Source organism: Zootermopsis nevadensis, unplaced genomic scaffold (assembly GCF_977971745.1).
Source record: "Zootermopsis nevadensis isolate Lab colony 2312 unplaced genomic scaffold, Znev_1.0 Znev_ptg000001l, whole genome shotgun sequence".
In the NCBI taxonomy this organism is placed as follows: domain Eukaryota; kingdom Metazoa; phylum Arthropoda; class Insecta; order Blattodea; family Termopsidae; genus Zootermopsis; species Zootermopsis nevadensis.
In genome coordinates, this window is record NW_028259133.1 from 10714996 (window position 1) to 10730040 (window position 15045).

Here is a 15045-nt window from a genome sequence, read left to right on the forward strand (position 1 = left end):
GTTAATCCCAGCCGACATCCTCATACCCTACGCCTTTAAATATACTTCTGAATATCTCTCTTACATCTAAAACTATATTTGGCAAGTTGCAAATTACCTTCACATTTTTCGGTCAATATTCTAGATAATGTTCTTTATATTTTCGTCATGTGTACTATATGTTCCATTCATTTCATCACCCTTGATAATCTACCCTACCAATATTAGAAAAGAGCGTCTTTTTAATAACCTAGCATTTTGATATTTACCATCCATAGAATATTTAAAATATCATACGCTCTATACTTTTGATTTTGTGTGTAGTGGATTAATTAAATAACTGAAAAAAATAATGGCGTGTCTTGTTATGGAAATCCATTTACCGTCCTACTGCTTGTACTGACTTAGGTTTAAATATTCTTAGTATTTAGTAAACAAACGCCCATGACGTAGGGACAGACCCCAAGGGTCAGAGACCAAACATGTATTTTTGTGAAAACAACACTAATAGTAATAAAAATAATAATTAATATTATTTCCGTATTTTAATCTTAATGTGTTGCGACAGGAGATGGGAAGACAAAAGATTCTGAACTTAAGGACAATAAGTATTTTTATAATAAATCCGCTCTTATCTTTTTTCGTGAATGTAATTTTGATTTGCTACTGTTGATCCGACACAGGCCTCTTCGATCAAATTTATGGCTCTTATTGTCCATAATAACTGAGATTTCTCGAAGTTCATCCACAGGGTGAAGAATGGAATGGAGTCTTAAACAGATTACGACCATTCTCAACCAATTCTTCTGACTTATACAATTACAGACTCGCGTCCATTTTATTCCACCTTTGATTAAGGAACATAGCACCTATGAATTTGATAAAGAGTCATCTAATAAACAGGTATACAAAACTATGCATCTTTGTCTAGTAGGATCCTTAAAATCACTGCAGATATTGCAGAAGAATTCTAGAAGAAATTCACCTAAGCATAAGATCTTCACGGTAGGAGTTATCGAAGTTGGAATCTATCAGAGTGACGTATTTCTTCTTCCTTCTGCTATGTGGAGACAGACAAGAAGAAGACGGACAGAAACAAAGAAATAGGATACTAAAGAGACAAAAAAGAAGCCATCTTCCCGAGTTTTCTGCTACTACTGTGGTTTACTTCAGAGATTTTCCTTTTTTCCAATAAGCGACCCATGAGACGCCCCTTCGAAATACAGAGCAGTATTGCCAACATCAATAAGCTTCAGGACGTGGGAACAATAGCAGATTACAATACACGCAACATATTTTGATGCATTAGATAAAAGGATTGGCAGAATCAGAAGAAGAACAAAGACATGAACATACGAATATTGATGCCTGACAACAGATATTTTCAGAATTTACAAATTTAAAATTTCCAACTGTTTATTTTTATCTTTAGGAAGTGATAGCGAGCACCTCTAAAACGTCGATAAACTACCAGAATACACGGCGAAATAACCCAGAAGACAGCCATCTTCATATTCGAAATCGTGAGAACCCTGACCTGTCGCCTTGCTCTTCGTCCGTTCCTGTTACATGGACAAACTGTGAGAACATACTTCCATTTGTTCGTCGACCGCCCTGGTATCCTCTTCTTCTCAGTTTATATTTCTAAAGTTTTATTAACTATTAAGTTAGTACAAATTGAGCAGCACTGCGGTTAGTTAGATTTGCAGTTATTCTTTCCAAATGTTCTAACCGTTTATTCTTATTAAGTTTCTTGTTGTATTGTTAGACCTATCTAGTATTTCCGTTTATTCTCTGATATTCAATTCATTTATTTAAATGCTTGACAACACCAAAAAAAGGCCAATAACATCCAAGCACTAACAACAATACAAACAATAATAATTTGTAATCCGTCATTTCGCATATTACGATCGGTTTAAAGAAACAGGTTTTGCTGACTTCAATTCTCAAATTTATTCTATCCTTACGTCCAATAATCGGATACACATAAGAAAATAAGTGTGGCTACAGGTCTATAGAAATCTGGTAATTTTTTATTTTTTAATAATTACTTAAGACCATTGTGTCAACATTGTCATTTGTAATTACCGTACTTGAAAAGTAATTTCGTCATGTGAAGGTCATTAAATCCAACACTCTGAGCTCCGTGAAAATATAATTCGGCGATAATTCTTACCGTGTCAAATGCCTTACTGAATACATTTTTATCAACATAGTATAGGACAAAATCAATTTAATTGCTTGGTGTTCTTAGGTGTGGGTCTAAAATATGGTCTGTCACTCAAATAAACTAGAACACATTAAAGGCTACCCGTATTGTGTCACCTGCTGCCAGTGGCTATTTCCTGCGTCTCGCTTGAATCTAGTAAACTTAACTCATATTGCATATTCTCTGTCCTGTACTCGCGAATTACTGAGTAACAACCTAAGAGTGGTTCAGCTACTGTAAACCAACAATGACAAATCTTAACAAAGACTGAAAACATTTGGTTTTCCTTTGGCCTATTACATGACAAAAAGAATGGAGACGAAATAAAGTGTAAGGGGTAATGCAATAATTGCACTCAGAGTTTCAGTGTTCTTTCAGTCTCAATTTTCAAAAAAGGATAAATTAATTTCTAGTCAGAAACCCATTTTCCATTTTCCGAAATCAGAGAACAAGTTCGTTTACCAGAAACATTGAAAAGTGCCAAATCATTGCCTCAAGATGGTTTGCCTCCATCATCAAGTCAATCATCATCGCTCTGATGATGGAGGCAGTAAGGTCCTTTGAAACTTCAGTAAACTTCTACCAGACTACGGTGCGCAACAACCCAGAAGACAGACATCTTCAGACTCACCGCCCTGAAAACCTCAAATCCCACATATCATTCCCTCAGTTTTGGGACCTCGTTCTAAAGGCGTAGCAGTACGTACTGGTTGCGACACATCACATTTGCATTGCATGACGTCTTTGTTTCAAGAGATCATCTCGGATGTCGATACAAAATACACACGTTGTTACCCTCTGACCTAGCGATCTTAGCCCCGGATAAAGTCACGACTTTCCCACTATTATATTTAAATGTGCAAATTCATTCCAGTAGTGTATTATCTCCCGGAACAAATTAATAAACAATAATTTTAAAATTCCTAATTTTCTTAACAATTACAATAGAAAACTACATCCTCAATTATAAGAAGTCTCTGAAAGTAAAGATTATAACCTTTCTCTAGTTCTCGTTCACTAGTTTAAACAAGTGTCTGAAAAAAACACTGTAGAGGACAACATTCAGATCAAAGATACTATTCTTCATGGAGACAGATATTATATTTAAATAACGTGACGATTGAAATTTTTATATATTTCTTAAGCACGTTTCCACATATTAATTTGTGTAACAGAGCTTAATACACAGGCCTGAATGTCTACCAGATTGTGTTCGGAGTGGTAATAATGAAAAAAATCTAATATAAAATTAAGAGCTTCGCGGCAGACACCTGAAAATTAAATATATTTTCAGGGCCAATACGTATTCTTGACAATCTGTTCACTGGCCATTCAACGTATGATCATGTCACTTCTAAACTAATAAGAATTACTTTTACAAAGGGCAGAGGGCCCTATCGGAACACAAAAAAACACACGGACAGAGATACAGCAAGTGAAGATATCTGACAAGGTACAGAACCAAGTGTAAGTACACAAACTGTATCTTACAAAGCAGACAAAGAAGAGACTGGCTTAAGCCATACAATCTCGTTTTGCCCTGAGACCAAAATCCACTCTACTTCCGCCTATTCTTGTGTCTCGCAGTCCCTCCACCCCCCGCCTACAAACCTTTACTCTGCCAGGCTCAGCGTAGAAAAGAGGAAAGAATTGATTTTGCATAATGTCTGCAGGTGAAGACGGAGAAAGAATGAAAGAGAAAGGAAAATAAAGACCGAGGTTTCACTTCGTCTTCCTTCTAACACGTACTGCACAGAATACAATGAATACATCCAGCAACTTCCAACGTAAAAATCAAAACCATTTAAACGTATATTACTCACTAATCAGTATGTGAAAATTGTCCACAATGTATACCTTGGTTCTAATTGAATAAATAAAATTTAAAACTTGTAAGATCTGAAGTCTGTCTAATCAAAACAATCGTATGTAGCAAATTCTTATTAAAAGTTACGATGTGCATTTTACATGAGTCTCACACACTCCTTCAGAAACTATTTTAGTTCTAACGCCCTAAGATTCACCTGATGGGATTCGTAAATACGACAATAATTTATTTATAAAATTGCCTAGTAAGTCAATAAATGTTAACACTTAACACAATGTTAAGTTGATGAATATATTATTAAATAGGTCTACGCCAATATTCTATTATCTGCTTGAAAACACTAAATAATAATTTCGAACCAAATTCAAAACAAACTGGGATAAAATTAAAGAAATATTAATTTCATATTTTGAAACGAGAAAGTGTACCCCTATTTAAACCGAACGTTTTATCAACCAGAAAAATCTGGAATATGTCCTCTGATCATTCCTCTGCAGGAGCTGGCGGTAATTTCTACAGAAGCCAACAAGTTGGTTCTTTGTATTAAAATAGAAGAATATGCGAAAAACGTTTTGTCTACTTCCAAAGTAATCAGTAAAAGTAAGAAATAGAATGAGGGATTAAAATATATAAGAAATCTCTCCCCGCTGAATTTCAGCAGATTTTACACTAGTAAACAAGTAAAAACTGGTAAAAACAATATCTAACAAACCAGCTTCATTTCTAACAATAAAGTAACACAAATATATGTAACATAGAATTTCTGTATACCTCACAATAAAACTATATAATACATGTAGCACATATTAAAAACAAAATGTATTTCTGAAATAGCTGCTGCACTGTGTACCTCAGGGGCAAGGTTTATCTCGGATACATAGAAGTAAATACCCTATAAAGTGGTGAATAGATAGAATAATAATAATAATAATTTAGGTTCTGTTAGTGGTAGAAGGGTTGCATATATAAAGGAAGACGATTTTTTTGACAAGAAACTTAATTTGAGCAGTAAATAGTTTATTCATTCTGAAGAGGGGTTATTTTAATTACACAGAGTTCAAGTGGCAGGTAATATTATAAAGAGTGAGACCAATGATTAGTGTCTTTCAGGTTACCTCGTGCATAGAAGGAAAGGCTTCTTTGCAGTTTATTGGTGTCATTCTGAGCTTCTGTTTTTCTAATGCGAATCTGAGAGTTAAACCACTTATCTAGAGAATCCGGATTTGAATATCGGTAGGTAAATACAAAATTTATTTGTGAAGCAGTTGAAACAGGGAGTTTCTCAGGTTCTCTTCATTTCATCCCACGCGTTCTCATCACGTAACAATAAAGTCACGTGTGTGATTTGAGGTTTTCAGAGCGGTGAGTATGAAGATTTCTGTCTTCTGATGACGGAGAAAGTATGACCTCTGAAACGTTCGTTAACATCGACCAGACTACACAGCACAACAACCCAGAAGACGGAAATCTTCAATAAAGTCACAGTTTCGCCTGCCACAAATACAATATAAATGAAAATTGTTAGAGAATTGAAGATGAATTTTTTGTGACTCCAAAAAAATGGGTGGTGTCAAAAACTGGAGGTGTAATTATAGTTGTTGGAACTCCGGACAGAGTTTCGTAGTGAAGGCGATACGGCTATATATTCTAATATAATCTCCACCCACATTTAGAATTTTGTGTAAGGTCACGTGAGGAGGTGGGGTCAGGACTCTTTCCCATTGGCTTGCAATGTTACACGCAATCTCCTGTCGTGCTACATCGTGCCAGTACGCGTGACTTCTTCCGCCCTACTCCTGATCACGCAACCCGCAGCGCAGGGGAACAACTGTAATACGCCACACCTCTAAAATTACCAGCACCAAGTTAAATACAAACATTCTGTAGCCACAACACGATTTCGACAATTGTCCGTCCTTTTAAATGTTCCATTTAAACGCGGTTCACCATCCTAACACCTACATTCAATCACTAAATTTGAATAAAATTAAGGGATGAAAAATACACTTCTAATAATAATTGCAAGCAGTTATACCAAGTGAGAAGACAAATACATACACGTATTAAGTAAGGGACCCGTTCAAATTCAATGGGAACGATTTCCTCCTTATCATAAATCCCCACCCTATTTCTTCCGTCCCTGTATCCCAATCGTAACTTTGTCACCTACCTTCCTTTTTCCACAATTCCTTCCCATCGCATGCACATGTCAATTCCTCGGTCGTGCTCCACTTTTCTTTTATACCCCTAATTAAAATCGAACTTCCTATAGGTAAGCAACGTTACCCGAAACTCACCGCTGCATTTACAGGCAATAATATCAATCATACTACTGATTCGGTAATTTCAACGCCATCTCCTCTGCGATCACAAGCAAACATAGAATTGACTATTACCTATAATATAACATATATGAGCCGGAATAGCTCGCTCAGTCAGTCAGTCAGTCAGTCAGACGCCAGGTTATGTTTCGGGCGAATGGGATTACACTGCACCCAGCTTTCAGCACTTCGAGCTCCGGATGGGGCGGCGGTCAAGGTCGCAGACAGCTTCACCCTCACCGACGGTTAAGATGTAAACAGGGAAAATATTTGCTCCTAAACATAGAGAAAATTTCAGAATTTGAAGCTTAAATAATAAAATCAAGGATGAAGAGATGGGCGAGACATTGGCTGGCGTGGGAGAAACAGAAAACCAAAATGCCAACTGTGAAACCTGAAGAAAAGAGATTGGTTTTCAGCCGTGCGTACAGATGGGAAGATAATATTAAAATGTATCTTAAAGAAATAACGTCTGACGACGTTTTTGTTGTTTTCGTCACACTTGTAAAATAGGCTGCACACACGTATGAAGGATATGTCAGTGAACAAAGTTGCTCCAGTGTGCTGAGTCTGCTTATATGTACATATATGAACATGGCTTTAATTTATCATCCATCAACGTGTCTTTCGCAAGATTCTTGAATGTTCGGATAAAGTACTGTTTTAGTTAGTAGCACCTGTAGCCATCGACCAGCATACAAATAATTCTCAGTACAACAAACTGTAGCCTAGAATTAACTTCTCGTCACAAAGGGTAACCTTTTCGTTATTTGAAGGTTCAATTCAACCGGATGACTGTTTATGAATTGTTATTTTCATCACTCACGTAATAATTAAGTAGGCCAATATAGCAGTAAAACTCTCTGAAGTAATAGAAACACACAGATATTTAACAAGTTGTATTTCATTATCTTCATTCCGCCATTTTTGTCTTTCCATTACTAACCCTGTTAGCTACGCATCCCGCAATGTTTATTTTCTCTTCCTGCTTCCCGAAGGACCCTACGTCACCGCATTCGCTCCCTGTTCGCATAAAATTTCAAAAATTCGAATTGCAAATGGTATAAAAGATTTTTGCATCTTTCTCTTGTCACCGGGATGGCGCATCGCAGCCTACCCTTCCCACGAGAAGCTGAAAGAAGGAAAATAGCAAGGGACCGCGAAAGATAAAGGAAAGAGTGGAGGAATGAGAAAAAGTGTAAGATGGAAAGAGACAGAATTTAAGTTAAAGAGGAGGAAAGTAAGGAACTTAGAGGAAGGTGCGGGGAGGGAACTTGGGTGCAGAAAAAGATACGACAGACCTTAAAACTTCCTTTTTTCTGGCTTCCTGAAAATGGAGGACATTAGCACAATTTCCTACATTAAAAGGATCCAGAATGTATATTTTATTTTTGCAAAAATACTGACGGAACTATATCTCTATTTTAAAATTCACAGCCATTCAATAAAGCATCTTGTACTTTTAAAATGTGCCAAATTAACATAAACTATATTAAATATACTGATATTGAATGTAACTGTATTTATTCCTTGATGTTATCTCTACTGAACCTGAGTCAGATGGTTCTTCCATTCCGCTTATTCCTGTAGTAGAACGTAATGTTAAATTATGTAAAAATTATGAAATTACAAAGTTCAATTATGTAAGCTAGTGACTGGCCTTTCTTTATGTTGGATATCATTGATTCTGATATGACGTACTATGGATGCACCAAAGGGACTCTTCATATGTATATACGACTACATAATAAAACGAAGGAAAAAAGTATTTTTCCGCACCTTCAAAAAGATATTCCATTTCCTTTGAAGAAGTCGTTGTTAAACAGCCCTACACATACATACCAGGTGGTGCGTCAAACAACAATCTAGATACTGAGCTATGGAAGAGAAATGTTATTCCTGCAGATAGATACGTGCTATCAGAGCCAACACACATTTCCCCCCCTCCATTTTTGTACAAGGCTTAATAGTTTTGGTTAACAGAAAACGTGGTCCATAATGAAAAAAGTAACGCATTTCCACGATATCTTCTCTGTGTATTTTACGTATATAATATACGTTTAATATAAAATTACAAAATAAAATTTTTAAGTAACTGTATAGAACAGAGTTATTTTTGAAACTATGATGGTAACTCAGCTGGTCAATGTATTGTAGTCTTTTATAGGAACCGAAATTATGGTCTTCATACGAGTCTATTACTGGACCCCACCTTGCGCCAATACTCATCCGAGTCCAGTATCATTTCAGTATTAACTTAGGCACCTAATTCTCCATTCACAATTTATATCTGAGATTTGTATACAATTTATTCTTGCAATGCATGGTATATATCCCACCAATCTCACCCCCTTCACTGGATCACTGATCAACATTCTGAAAACCGAATTACGAAGTTGCCACTTCAATATAAACTATAGGGTAGAAGATGCAGGGACCTCCGACAAATGCATGGTAATAGTTGCAACTGGGTAGTGGTGGTGGTGGTGAGTTTTCCATTTTGCTTTTGTAAGATACGGAAAAACATGAAGACGCTTCATAATAAATTTTTAATAAATTCCTGTATTATTTCATATATTTCGTTCTCATAATATATATCATGATCTACTACTGATAAATGGCTTCTTGACATAACAATTAATTATTATATTATTTTAGTTACCACTGAAATTATCATATATTTATTTTGTTTTATAATAATCTACTTCACATTTTAAATAAACCTGTAATTTTACATTAAAATTATTCTACAATCACCTATGGCACCTAATTTTCTTCCAACATTCTGACAGTTTTCGTAAATAAATTAAATCAACCTGACTGCTTTATATTTCACAATTTATGCATTGATTACATACTGATAGCAAAGTACAGAATATGGTTAAACACAAAATAAGAGTTGCGAGTTTTTAAAGTTTTCTTCTACTAATAATTAAAAGGCATATTTGCACAGGTTTACTTCTTAGGCAATGTTAAAATGGCAGCAGCTAATTTACACAAATAACGTACTGAATCATTAATTTAAAAGTTCTGACAACTTTAATACAGGTAATGCATGTAAAATAACAACATATGTTACTGTAAAGAACACAGCAACCAGAATCTGTAACATTTCCAAATTATATATACTGCAGTAAAAAGAACATAAAATCCCGTATCTCTATTAGAGTACCAGAACTTGGTATTATATTAGTCAGAGGCAATTTTTTATATCACAAAACCCTAACGTTCATAGCTTAACAAAAATATAAGCAAGAAAAATAATAATGGACCATAATAACAGACTACAAACTTCTTGATATATATTTTTTACCCTACAAGAACTGAAAAGTAGCTAGGCGACTAGCGATTGGTCTGATTGGTCTCCATTTGAAAGACAGATTATTATTGGTCACGGAGAAGACTAGAAGGGAAAAGGGGGTTGATAACATACCTAGAGCATGGCACCATCAACATCATCCCAGTTCAATATTATTACACATATTATATAGCATTACAGCTGTCAGTGGTTTGCATGCATTGTCACACACAGAAAAGATCTGGAAACTTACACGACAGATGGATTATAGAAATATTTCATCAGGACTATATTTACTAAATCTTATTAGCAAGTAAGAAAATATGACACTAAGTATACAGTAAAGAAGTAAAGGAAAAGCAGAATGCATAAACAATAGCAAGCTCAGTGGTTCTGCATCAACAAAACCTCTTTGCGCGATTATATCCTGTCTTACTATAATTCTTACATAAACGTTTAGAGACTCAATTACTACTGACAGCGGTTAACACAAAAGTCGCGAAATTTGCTCATTCTGTATACGTCACACAGAAGTTACTAAAGCGGACAAAAACAACATATCTACAATTTATATTCACACCCGAAGTCCAGTTATAGACCTACAGAACGGACCACAGCACTTGAGGCAAACAAAATATTTTGGTTGCGTGTTAAGTATAGAAACGAGAGAGATAAGAAATGCGTATATAATTCTAATCGGAGAAACTGAAAAACGCTTGGAAGACCTTCGCGTAAACAGGAGAATAATATTAAAATAGATTTACGAGCTATAGGACGGGGGACAAGTGGGGGAATCTTCCTGAGAAGGCAAGGAGCCTTCGAGTTCATAAAAGACTGGACGTTTCTTGACTACGTGAGCGATTACAGTTTCTCAAGGACAACTCTTCTCCCGACCTAAAATTTATGACGATACAGAAGATATAAAACTTAAGCAGCACCTATTTTATGAAGTGATTGTTTAACATCACTTCAAAGAATTTTTATCCTCGAAAGACACGTTCCCTTAGGCATTCGTTAGGAACGTGATGTACTATTAAGTCAGAAGAGTCCTGGATGCAATGGTGAATGAGTGATTAATAATGCGATGTAGGGTGAAAACTGTTATCGTGACTTGCATTCACTTCCATAAAGAGCCTAGACGCATGTAAATAAATATAAAGAAAGGACAGCCAATGTGGGGCAAATTGTGAAACAAAGAACAGTCTCTTTAGACTTATGTCTGAATACTTTACAACGGAGAGAAAGCAACTAATTGAGCACAATACACAGTAAAATATCCTCAGATACTTACAAAATTTTATTCCTTTCCTACCTTTCATTGCATTTCAAAAGCTACATACAAACAGTAAGAATTACCTTATATGCTATAGATAAAATCCTCTTTATGTTTGCGTGTTAGTCTCCTTTGTATTAACAAAGGTCTAAAAGGTATTAATAAAGCACTGGATGGCAGAATGATTTACTTTGCAAGTGCAGCTGTCACTAAGAACCTCCTATAATTATTTACACTTTGAATGAAGACAACGTTCAAACAACGTGGTACTTGGCTTGCAGGTACACGATGGTATTAGCTGTAGAATCAGCATTGAATGTGGCCTTGTATCAATTGCCAAGGATGTTTCCGGCTTTGACTAAAGTAGTGATTACGGCATCTTGGATATTAATTGACAAAGTACGACGTAAATATGAAACGCAAGGGGTTACTAACATTATGTCAGAAATATCATATTTCCTGTTCAGTTCTACCTACTTTCATGCAGGGGTTCTGACTGACGATTGCCGAAATAACAAAGGGGGGATTGTTATTCAAACAAAAAATGTAAGCAACTTGCAATAAATAACAATTATTTATAAGAAGACTATGTATCGCGCCCTCTCATCCTCTCTCACTCTCACTCTCTCTCTCTCTCTCTCTCTCTCTCTCACACACACACACACACAAAAATTAACTGAAATTTCTTAATCTTGGTTAATTTAAGTTTATTTCCTGTAAGATATCACCAAGTATAACAGCCCTGCAGTTTGTACACCTCCTTCTTATAAGGCCTTCGATTAAAATCCCTGGCGTGACATAAGATATTATAATGAATTTTAGTTCTTCCAGATAAATTCTCAGTAGCTCCTTCAATGAAGCGACCACGAGTGTTTCCTACCGCATAGCTTCCAATTCATAACCACAATATTTCATTCCCCGCCATAAAAATGAAGTAGTTGGAAGAACAAAGAAACCCACTTACAAATCGGACAAGGAACATTGCACTTAGCAAGTGGCTTTGACTTTGCTGTCGTTAAAAGAAAGAAGAGAAAAATACCTCTTCATCGTCTATGCTAATTAGATACAAGAGTAAGGGGAGAAAGCTATAGCGACAATCGATCTGTCATAACGAAATAGCAAAATTCCGAAGCGTCACACTTAAATACACGTATTTCAGAAAAGTAGTGACACAGCTTGAGGAAACAAGTCGTGTGTACGTTTACGTGGTAAATGTTCTTCCGGCACTGCTGCACACTGAGCGAAACGCGAAGTACAGTTGCTAAATGTCCCGTCGCTTATTAACAACAGTTGTGCTACATCAATCAAGTCGCAGAAAAGAAGAAAACAATCCTTCCGATGAGCTTTTAAATTCTCTTCAGTTTTAATAATATGAAATATTACCAGAGAAAATCGAAATTAAAGCCATTTTTATTTTATCTAATAAAGTTTAAACCGACCGCAATGACCACGAGGTCTAAGATGAGCAGTATTTCAGAGCACTCGAACATTTAAATTGACGGTTCGAAACCCGCTCCAAGCGTTCTTGGTGTGTTTAAGACTACTTAAATTCTGCATGCAGCACGGCCTGCCTAATTAGTCAAACGTTGGATCAGCTATTGCAGCCGGGTTCCGAGATGACGTATATAGTCACTGTCGTGAAGTCTCCCGCTGAGCAACATGGTGTTCCCGTGTCACGCGGGTTGCCAGCTCAGCAGGGGGACAGACAGGCCCACACACAAAACACATAAATATCTGTCAGCTGGTTTCCGTACCGCCACCACATTGAAAACAAATCTGACAGATTATTTCTTGTGCTGCACAACAGGCACGGAACTCAGGAACATGATGCAAAACTTTGCACAATAAAAGGAAGGAAAGAACGATGCAAATGCGGTGATTTCGGAAGAATCTATGCTAAACCATACGATGTATGTGTGTACACAAAGTTTGCTCTTACGATCAGTGTGAATTAACAGTAAAAAAAGTGCATGGAGTCTTAGCTCCTAGGCGTAATATTTATATTATTGTAATGAATCCAAAGCTTCCGGCCCTGATGACAGAGGCAGTATGGCCTCTGAAACATCGACCAGACTAACAGCGCAACAACCCAGAAGACAGAAATCTTTATACTCACCGCTGTGAAAACCTCATATCAATTTTAAAATTGTCTACAACTTCAAGAAAAACTTCAATAGAATGAGTAACCACAACTCTAAATTGCTTGCTATTTCACATATGTTAACTGGACGTGATTTATTCACTCCCATGAAAGGTATTTCACTTTGAAAATCTTATAGGATACGCTGGTTTTGTGAAGAAGGGAAACATTGTCTCCACCTTCTTCAAATTATTATCATTATCTTACCACTTATCCCAAGTCATCTTCTTTCTACCTTTCGATTGGCTGATCCTTAAGCTGTAACGTGACAAGGATCACCAATGGCGGCCAGACATTTTATTTCAAAACATTCTTCATTCTGTTAACCTCATCCGGTCCTTTGCGTTATATTGGTTACTGTTTCGATGATGAAGACAAGATTTAAAAATTGCCTTTAATTGTTTCATCACCTTGGTAGAACAATCGTTGTCAAGCAGCAAAAATTAATCATTGTACTCGAACATGATCAACATGTAAATGTACGAACTCTCCAAGGATTCTGTTTCAGCCTAAGTGCAGTATTTTTAAATGAAAACAGTCAAGGCTGTAATAAAGCCATATTAGTTGCAAGGAGCAGGTGATAAGAGAAATTTTTCATGCAATATGAGTACAGTTATTATCAACGGATATAAACTGATTGGCACAGAGTTAATAGTTATTTGTAAGAAAATGCAACTAGGAATTCTAACAGATTTACATTGACACATTTAAAGTTATTCGTGAAATTTTAGGCGTATTTTAAATTAATCTGTACGGCTGTCTGTTTGATTCAAAGAAGATAACTGTCTTCTGGCCTGTGGCGCCGTGTAGTCTGGTAGAAGTTTACCGACGTTTCAGAGGCCCTTGCTAATCCATCATCATCGAACTTATCACCGTGGAAAAACTCAAATTCTACTTAGATTCAACGTTACTGCAAACGGCAAAGATTATATCGGTAAAGGTCATTGATCGTCATGCAAAATTTGTTTTGCAAATTTGTAAATTCGAGTTTCATTTTACATGCGCTAATGACACAGTCTCAGATATGAATGTCACAGGAGTACCTAATTACATATTCTGACGTCTGGCGTGAAAATCACTGGGACAGTGCTACCCGGGATTATATGATTTCAATGCTTAATGATGTGATGAGATGTAATGTTAGGTTTAATCTCAAATATTTATGCCTTACTCTGTTACAGAAATATATTAACGCTAATTTCTTTACTTACTGTAGAATCCGCACATCTGTTTCTTATAATGTGCGTAAATCACTTTGAAAAAAGTAACATTTCAAATATAAACAATTTTTCATTTTGCCTGTTGTTTTGTACATGTATGAAACTTAAACTTTCGTCCTAAGGGAAGAACACAGCTTAGGGATGTCCTGAAGACAGGGTGCTGAGTAAAGTTAAATCTGATCTTAAATAGGTCTATATAGTGTATGGGGGGTGCGGACTACATTTATCTGGCTCGCGGTAAGGTCTAGTGGCGAGCCTCTGAGAACACGGTGATGCAAATCAGGATTCAATAAAAACCAAAGACGTTATTGACCAACTGAGCGATTATTAACTCCTGAAAACCGACTGCTCCATGGAGTTTAGGTTTCAATCATTTGCTGTTTCCCGTTACACGTTTTAAAGCAGGTAGAAATTTTGGGTAGGCGCAAAAAGACGAAGACAAAGTCGGGCAAATATTAAGAGAACAAGGAAGAAAGACCAAATTTTACATTTACCCTTTTAAACCTTCATGGTAAATATTTGTACCACCTGCTTCAACAAACAATAAATTTCATTTTAAAATAAAGGATTATTTCCTTAAACAACATTAACCAGTTGATCTTCGTAATGGTGGGTGAAATTTTGTGCTTTTTGGGGGCACAGACTGAGTTTTTAAATATTTAGACAAGTCGAAATAGTTGTTACTTGTGAAAACAACTTCAGTAACGTGAAAATCTCAAATTAGATCATTTTATTTTTTTGCATTTTTTGAGTAGATCTTAATTGAGCGCTAAG

The 15045-nt window shown here is 36.1% G+C and overlaps 1 protein-coding gene across 6 annotated transcripts in view; it reads right to left on the reverse strand.

Moving 5' to 3' along the window:
- The window catches only part of LOC110829914 (uncharacterized), a 540512-nt gene that overhangs the window by 155999 nt on the left and 369468 nt on the right, over window positions 1-15045 (reverse strand). Inside the window, exon 7 of one of the 6 annotated variants that reach the window (XR_015533594.1) lies at window positions 5514-6616. The exons of the other annotated variants lie outside the window; for them this stretch is intronic. The gene's annotated coding sequence lies outside the window, so the exon portion shown is untranslated. Of the gene's footprint in view, window positions 1-5513; window positions 6617-15045 lie in introns of those variants that run through there. 6 annotated transcript variants of the gene reach the window in all.